The sequence below is a fragment of the Rattus norvegicus genome, chromosome Y (assembly GCF_036323735.1).
Source record: "Rattus norvegicus strain BN/NHsdMcwi chromosome Y, GRCr8, whole genome shotgun sequence".
NCBI classification, from domain to species: domain Eukaryota; kingdom Metazoa; phylum Chordata; class Mammalia; order Rodentia; family Muridae; genus Rattus; species Rattus norvegicus.
Window position 1 is genome coordinate 51,335,062 of NC_086040.1, and position 9,525 is coordinate 51,344,586.

At 43.3% G+C, this 9,525-nt stretch overlaps 1 pseudogene; it reads left to right on the plus strand.

Annotated features, from left to right (window-relative positions):
* The first annotated feature begins 358 nt into the window (after positions 1 to 358).
* Positions 359 to 941, plus strand: LOC134484439 (large ribosomal subunit protein eL19-like; annotated as a pseudogene).
* Positions 942 to 9,525: the final 8,584 nt, after the last annotated feature.

The following is a 9,525-nucleotide window of genomic DNA, read 5'->3' on the forward strand; positions in this document are numbered from 1 at the left end:
GAGTGATACTATTGGGAGGTATGGCCATGTTGGTGTAGGTGTGATCTTGTTGGAGTGGGTGTGGCCTTGTTTTATTAGGTATGGCCTTGTTGGAGTAGGTGTGACTTTGTTGGAGGAAGTTTGCCACTGTGGTGGCTGGACTTTGAGATTTGTATATACTCCATCTATGCTCAGTGCTACAGACAATCCCTTTCTGCTGTCTGTGCATCAGGAACTTTGGGCTCCTCGAGCACCAAGTCTGCCTGGATGCTCCCATGATTCCTGCCATGATGACAATGGACTGAACCCCTGACTGTAAGCCAGCTGCAGTGGAACCGTATCCTTTATAAGAGTTACCTTGGCTGCTGAGTCTGCAGCCATGAGCATGCTCAGGCTACAGAAGAATCTAGCCTCTAGTGTCCTCCACTGAGGTAAAAAGAAGGTCCAGTTGGACCCCAATGAGACCAATAAAATCGCCAATGCCAACTCCTGTCAGCTGATCAGGAAGCTGATTGAAGATGGCCTGATCATCTGGAAGCCTCTAACTGTCCATCCTCAGACTCACTGCCAGAAACACACCTTGAAGGGCAGGCATATGGTCATAGGGAAGAGAAAGGGAACTGCCAACACTTGGGTGCCTGAGATGGTGACCTGGATGAGAATGATAAGGATCCTGCACCGGCTTCTCAGGAGATACTGGGAATCTAAGAAGATGGACCGCCATATGTATCACAGCCTGTACCTGAAGGTCAAAAGGAATGTATTCAAAAACCAATGGATTCTTATGGAGCAGATCCTCAAACCAAAGGCAGATGAGGCCCGAAAGAAGCTACAGGCTGACCAGGCTGAAGCTCGCAGGTCTAAGACCAGGGAAGCACAGAAACGCGTGGGAGGAGCACCTCCAGGCCAAGAAGGAGGAGATCATCAAGACTCTGTCCAACGAGGAAGAGACCAAGAAATAAAGCTTCCTTCACATCTGTGCATAGTGACCTCACTGTGGCCTCACATGATCAGTCATTAAAATAAAACAAGCCTTAAAATAAAAAAGAGTGAGTTCTCTGCACCCAAATCCCATGGGAGGGAGAGCTAAACCTTCAGAGAGGCAGACAAGCCTGGGAAACCAGAAGAGACTGCTCCCTGCACACACATCTCGGACGCCAGAGGAAAAAGCCAAAGACCATCTGGAACCCTGGTGCACTGAAGCTCCCGGAAGGGGCGGCACAGGTCTTCCTGGTTGCTGCCACTGCAGAGAGCCCCTGGGCAGCACCCCACGAGCGAACCTGAGCCTCAGGACCACAGGTAAGACCAAATTTTCTGCTGCAAGAAAGCTGCCTGGTGAGCTTGGGACACATGGAAGCAGAATTTCTCTAGGACCGGGCACGTTCTGTGTTTACCGGAAGTCCCACACGCGCGGATCTCAGCCCGCAGCAGCTCTCTGCTCCCAGACCCGGTGAGAGAGAGACCCAACCGCCTGGTCAGGTGGGCACTCCTGAGGCTGCAGAGCGGAATAGAACACCAACACTGCTCACCCCTGCCCACATCCCTGGCCCAAGAGGAAACTGTATAAGGCCTCTGGGCTCCCATGGGGGAGGGCCCAGGAGCGGCAGGACACCTGCCTGAGACACCGCCGGAACCTGAAAGAAACAGACCGGATAAACAGTTCTCTGCACCCAAATCCCGTGGGAGGGAGAGCTAAACCTTCAGAGAGGCAGACAAGACGGGGAAACAAGAAGAGACTGCTCCCTGCACGCACATCTCGGACGCCAGAGGAAAAAGCCAAAGACCATCTGGAACCCTGGTGCACTGAAGCTCCCAGAAGGGGCGGCACAGGTCTTCCTGGTTGCTGCCGCTGCAGAGAGCCCCTGGGCAGCACCCCACGAGCGAACTTGAGCCTCAGGACCACAGGTAAGACCAAATTTTCTGCTACAAGAAAGCTGCCTGGTGAACTCAAGACACAGGCCCACAGGAACAGCTGAAGACCTGTAGAGAGGAAAAACTACACACCAGAAAGCAGAACACTCTGTCCCCATAACTGACTGAAAGAGAGGAAAACAGGTCTACAGCACTCCTGACACACAGGCTTGTAGGACAGTCTAGCCACTGTCAGAAATAGCAGAACAAAGTAACACTAGAGATAATCTGATGGCGAGAGGCAAGCGCAGGAACCCAAGCAACAGAAACCAAGACTACATGCCATCATCGGAGCCCAATTCTCCCACAAACATGGAATATCCAAACACACCGGAAAAGCAAGATCTAGTTTCAAAATCGTATTTGATCATGATGCTGGAGGACTTCAAGAAAGACATGAACACACTTAGGGAAACACAGGAAAACATTAATAAACAAGTAGAAGCCTACAGAGAGGAATCGCAAAAATCCCTGAAAGAATTCCAGGAAAACACAATCAAACAGTTGAAGGAATTAAAAATGGAAATAGAAGCAATCAAGAAAGAACACATGGAAACAACCCTGGATATAGAAAACCAAAAGAAGAGACAAGGAGCTGTAGATACAAGCTTCACCAACAGAATACAAGAGATGGAAGAGAGAATCTCAGGAGCAGAAGATTCCATAGAAATCATTGACTCAACTGTCAAAGATAATGTAAAGCGGAAAAAGCTACTGGTCCAAAACATACAGGAAATCCAGGACTCAATGAGAAGATCAAACCTAAGGATAATAGGTATAGAAGAGAGTGAAGACTCCCAGCTCAAAGGACCAGTAAATATCTTCAACAAAATCATAGAAGAAAACTTCCCTAACCTAAAAAAAGAGATACCCATAGACATACAAGAAGCCTACAGAACTCCAAATAGATTGGATCAGAAAAGAAACACCTCCCGTCACATAATTGTCAAAACACCAAACGCACAAAATAAAGAAAGAATATTAAAAGCAGTAAGGGAAAAAGGTCAAGTAACATATAAAGGGAGACCTATCAGAATCACACCAGACTTCTCGCCAGAAACTATGAAGGCCAGAAGATCCTGGACTGATGTCATACAGACCCTAAGAGAACACATATGCCAGCACAGGTTACTGTATACAGCAAAACTCTCAATTAACATTGATGGAGAAACCAAGATATTCCATGACAAAACCAAATTTAAACAATATCTCTCTACAAATCCAGCACTACAAAGGATAATAAATGGTAAACCCCAACATAAGGAGGGAAGCTATACCCTAGAAGAAGCAAGAAACTAATCGCCTTGGCAACAAAACAAAGAGAATGAAAGCACACAAACATAACCTCACATCCAAATATGAATATAAAGGGAAACAATAATCACTATTCCTTAATATCTCTCAATATCAATGGCCTCAACTCCCCAATAAAAAGACATAGATTAACAAACTGGATACACAATGAGGACCCTGCATTCTGCTGCCTACAGGAAACACACCTCAGAGACAAAGACAGACACTACCTCAGAGTGAAAGGCTGGAAAACAACTTTCCAAGCAAATGGTCAGAAGAAGCAAGCTGGAGTAGCCATTCTAATATCAAATAAAATCAATTTCCAACTAAAAGTCATCAAAAAAGATAAGGAAGGACACTTCATATTCATCAAAGGAAAAATCCACCAAGATGAACTCTCAATCCTAAATATCTATGCCCCAAATACAAGGGCACCTACATACGTAAAAGAAACCTTACTAAAGCTCAAAACACACATTGCACCTCACACAATAATAGTGGGAGATTTCAACACCCCACTCTCATCAATGGACACATCATGGAAACAGAAATTAAACAGTGATGTCGACAGACTAAGAGAAGTCATGAGACAAATGGACTTAACGGATATTTATAGAACATTCTATCCTAAAGCAAAAGGATATACCTTCCTCTCAGCTCCTCATGGTACTTTCTCCAAAATTGACCATATAATTGGTCAAAAAACGGGCCTCAACAGGTACAGAAAGATAGAAATAATCCCATGCGTGGTATCGGACCACCACGGCCTAAAACTGTTCTTCAATAACAATAAGGGAAGAATGCCCACATATACGTGGAAATTGAACAATGCTCTACTCAATGATAACCTGGTCAAGGAAGAAATAAAGAAAGAAATTAAAAACTTTTTAGAATTTAATGAAAATGAAGATACAACATACTCAAACTTATGGGACACAATGAAAGCTGTGCTAAGAGGAAATCTCATAGCGCTGAGTGCCTGCAGAAAGAAACAGGAAAGAGCATATGTCAGCAGCTTGACAGCACACCTAAAAGCTCTAGAACAAAAAGGAGCAAATACACCCAGGAGGAGCAGAAGGCAGGAAATAATCAAACTCAGAGCTGAAATCAACCAAGTAGAAACAAAAAGGACCATAGAAAGAATCAACAGCACCAAAAGTTGGTTCTTTGAGAAAATCAACAAGATAGATAAACCCTTAGCCAGACTAACGAGAGGACACAGAGAGTGCATCCAAATTAACAAAATCAGAAAGGAAAAGGGAGACATAACTACAGATTCAGAGGAAATTCAAAAAATCATCAGATCTTACTATAAAAACCTATATTCAACAAAATTTGAAAATCTTCAGGAAATGGACAATTTCCTAGACAGATACCAGGTATCGAAGTTAAATCAGGAACAGATAAACCAGTTAAACAACCCCATAACTCCTAAGGAAATAGAAGCAGTCATTAAAGGTCTCCCAACCAAAAAGAGTCCAGGTCCAGACGGGTTTAGTGCAGAATTCTATCAAACCTTCATAGAAGTCCTCATACCAATATTATCCAAACTATTCCACAAAATTGAAACAGATGGAGCCCTACCGAATTCCTTCTACGAAGCCACAATTACTCTTATACCTAAACCACACAAAGACCCAACAAAGAAAGAGAACTTCAGACCAATTTCCCTTATGAATATCGATGCAAAAATACTCAATAAAATTCTGGCAAACCGAATTCAAGAGCACATCAAAACAATCATCCACAATGATCAAGTAGGCTTCATCCCAGGCATGCAGGGATGGTTTAATATATGGAAAACCATCAACGTGATCCATTATATAAACAAACAGAAAGAACAGAACCACATGATCATTTCATTAGAGGCTGAGAAAGCATTTGACAAAATTCAACACCTCTTCATGATAAAAGTCCTGGAAAGAATAGGAATTCAAGGCCCATACCTAAACATAGTAAAAGCCATATACAGCAAACCAGTTGCTAACATTAAACTAAATGGAGAGAAACTTGAAGCAATCCCACTAAAATCAGGGACTAGACAAGGCTGCCCAATCTCTCCCTACTTATTCAATATAGTTCTTGAAGTTCTAGCCAGAGCAATCAGACAACAAAAGGAGATCAAAGGGATACAGATCGGAAAAGAAGAGGTCAAAATATCACTATTTGCAGATGACATGATAGTATATTTAAGTGATCCCAAAAGTTCCACCAGAGAACTACTAAAGCTGATAAACAACTTCAGCAAAGTGGCTGGGTATAAAATTAACTCAAATAAATCAGTTGCCTTCCTCTATACAAAAGAGAAACAAGCCGAGAAAGAAATTAGGGAAACGACACCCTTCATAATACACCCAAATAATATAAAGTACCTCGGTGTGACTTTAACCAAGCAAGTAAAAGATCTGTACAATAAGAACTTCAAGACACTGAGGAAAGAAATTGAAGAAGACCTCAGAAGATGGAAAGATATCCCATGCTCATGGATTGGCAGGATTAATATAGTAAAAATGGCCATTTTACCAAAAGCAATGTACAGATTCAATGCAATCCCCATCAAAATACCAATCCAATTCTTCAAAGAGTTAGAAAGAACAATTTGCAAATTCATCTGGAATAACAAAAAACCCAGGATAGCTAAAGCTATCCTCAACAATAAAAGGACTTCAGGGGGAATCACTATCCCTGAACTCAAGCAGTATTACAGAGCAATAGTGATAAAAACTGCATGGTATTGGTACAGAGACAGACAGATAGACCAATGGAATAGAATTGAAGACCCAGAAATGAACCCATACACCTATGGTCACTTGATTTTTGACAAAGGAGCCAAAACCATCCAATGGAAAAAAGATAGCATTTTCAGCAAATGGTGCTGGTTCAACTGGAGGGCAACATGTAGAAGAATGCAGATCGATCCATGCTTATCACCCTGTACAAAGCTTAAGTCCAAGTGGATCAAGGACCTCCACATCAAACCAGACACACTCAAACTAATAGAAGAAAAACTAGGGAAGCATCTGGAACACATGGGCACTGGAAAAAATTTCCTGAACAAAACACCAATGGCTTATGCTCTAAGATCAAGAATCGACAAATGGGATCTCATAAAACTGCAAAGCTTCTGTAAGGCAAAGGACACTGTGGTTAGGACAAAATGGCAACCAACAGATTGGGAAAAGTTCTTTACCAATCCTACAACAGATAGAGGCCTTATATCCAAAATATACAAAGAACTCAAGAAGTTAGACCGCAGGGAAACAAATAACCCTATTAAAAATGGGGTTCAGAGCTAAACAAAGAATTCACAGCTGAGGAATGCCGAATGGCTGAGAAACACCTAAAGAAATGTTCAACATCTTTAGTCATAAGGGAAATGCAAATCAAAACAACCCTGAGATTTCACCTCACACAAGTGCGATTGGCTAAGATCAAAAACTCAGGTGACAGCAGATGCTGGCGAGGATGTGGAGAAAGAGGAACACTCCTCCATTGTTGGTGGGATTGCAGACTGGTAAAACCATTCTGGAAATCAGTCTGCAGGTTCCTCAGAAAATTGGACATTGAACTGCCTGAGGATCCAGCTATACCTCTCTTGGGCATATACCCAAAAGATGCCTCAACATATAATAGAGACACGTGCTCCAATATGTTCATCGCAGCCTTATTTATAATAGCCAGAAAATGGAAAGAATCCAGATGCCCTTCAACAGAGGAATGGATACAGAAAATGTGGTACATCGACACAATGGAATATTGCTCAGCTATCAAAAACAACGAGTTTATGAAATTCTTAGGCAAATGGTTGGAACTGGAAAATATCATCCTGAGTGAGCTAACCCAATCACAGAAAGACATACATGGTATGCACTCATTGATAAGTGGCTATTAGCCCAAATGCTTGAATTACCCTAGATCCCTAGAACAAACGAAACTCAAGATGGGTGATCAAAATGTGAATGCTTCACTCCTTCTTTAAATGAGGAAAAAGAATACCCTTGGCAGGGAAGGGAGAGGCAAAGATTAAAACAGAGACTGAAGGAACACCCATTCAGAGCCTGCCCCACATGTGGCCCATACATATACAGCCACCCAATTAGACAAGATGGATGAGGCAAAGAAGTGCAGACCGACAGGAGCCAGATGTAGATCGCTCCTGAGAGACACAGCCAGAATACAGCAAATACAGAGGCAAATGCCAGCAGCAAACCACTGAACTGAGAATAGGTCCTCTATTGAAGGAATCAGAGAAAGAACTGGAATAGCTTGAAGGGACTCGAGACCCCAAAAGTACAACAATGCCAAGCAACCAGAGCTTCCAGGGACTAAGCCACTACCTAAAGACTATACATGGACTGACCCTGGACTCTGACCCCATAGGTAGCAATGAATATCCTAGTAAGAGCACCAGTGGAAGGGGAAGCCCTGGGTCCTGCTAAGACTGAACCCCCAGTGAACTAGTCTATGGGGTGAGGGCGGCAATGGGGGGAGGGTTGGGAGGGGAACACCCATAAGGAAGGGGAGGGGGGAGGGGGATGTTTGCCCGGAAACCGGGAAAGGGAATAACACTCGAAACGTATATAAGAAATACTCAAGTTAATAAAAAAATAAATAAAAAATAAAAAAGAGTTACCCTGCCTAAGGTGTCTGTTCACAGCAATGGAAATCTACCTAAGACAATGTGTATTCATTCTGCCATTTCTGTTTCTCTGGAAACCCTAATAAAATAGCGCTCTAGAGAGAGGAATAAGTACCCACCAGACAACATAAATTCCAGTTTACTATTCTGGTGAATATGAAGTTGTTGTGGTTTTTTTAAAAATATATAAACTTGGTTGTTTGTTTGTTTGTTTTGGGGTTTTTTTGTTGCTGCTGTTGTTGTTGTTGTTATTGTTGTTGTTTTTGTTTTTAAAGAAGAAACACATTAAGCCTCTTCATCCCTAACTGGCTGGCAAACACCCGAGCCCACATCAGCTAAAGTGATTATGGCATTAGGAAAGTGTTTACACAAAAACATAAAGTTATTCCTGTCAAGTTCAGATGAGAGAAAACATCGGCCATGTGGGCAAGCCTAGAGCCTCAACCATTTAACACAAACAAATCAGGACACACTCTCAGAAGCCTGTCAGGCCAACAGAGACGAGGACCTGCGTGTTGTGTTGTTATTTTCTTTTATGAATTTTTGGAGCCACCCTGCTCATTAATCGTGTTTATAATGTTAACTCTGGCACTTTTTTCTTTGCTCATTAAATATTTCCTTAATGAACTGTCAGCTCACACCCCCCATCTCCATTGTAATGACTTTCAAATTAAGTTCATCTGGACCACGGGGCTTTTTAGAACTCTATGATGACAGAAAACACGGGGAAAAGAACCTCTTTCATTGTATTTGAAGAAAGACATAGTCATTCACCTGCCGCCTTCCCCCAGAGCTGACTGTTCCCAAGCTCAGTGATGAGACCTCTGCCTCATGGGCACCATCAGAGCCGTGAGATGAGCACTTCCAAACCAGGAGGCATCATACTGACATGACCATATGGTGCTCCCTCACCTACAGCCACCGGCATCCAAACTCCTGGTGTCCCTCCTACCCTTAATAGAGAGCTGTTGGAATCCACGCTCAGGATCACCCATGCTCATAACCCAAGCTCATACCTTTTAAAATTCAGATGTGTTTACATTATCAAATGTGTGAATGTTCTGGCTACACGGAACTGTGTGCACCACGTGCCTGCCTGATGTCTGAAGAGGCCAAGAGAGGGCATTAGATCTCCTGAAACTGGGTAAAAGTTCAACTGTGAGCCATCATATGGATGCTGGGAATAGAACCTGGGTCCTCTGCAAGAGTAACAAGTGTTCATCGTGGCTGAGCCGTCTCCCTAAGCCCTAGAATCTGTGCACTGTCCCTGGAGATGCTTTGCTACTTAACAAAACCACATGGAGATGTGTTGCCCGTCCTCGAGAATAGACTTCACCCTATCAAAGAAGAGGATGCCATGGCTGGTGGTATTGTAGACACTAGGAGACTCTGAGCGAAAGTGCCTTGTACAGGGGAGTCCTGTGAGAACCAAGACTGGAGGAGCACCCTGGACTGGAGAGAGATTGGGTTTGGCCATTGCAGAAGATAAAAGAGTGATGGTGCCAAGGATATTTGAGCAATCCCATGAACTATCCAGTCTGGGGTCTTAGTTAGGTTTCCACTGTGGAGAAGAGACACCATGAACAAGGACAACATGTAATCAGGGCTGGCTTACAGGTTTAGAGGGTCAGTCCATGATCATCAAGGCAGAGGGCATGGCAGTGTGCAGACAGACATGGTGCTGGAGAAGGAGCTGAGAGTTC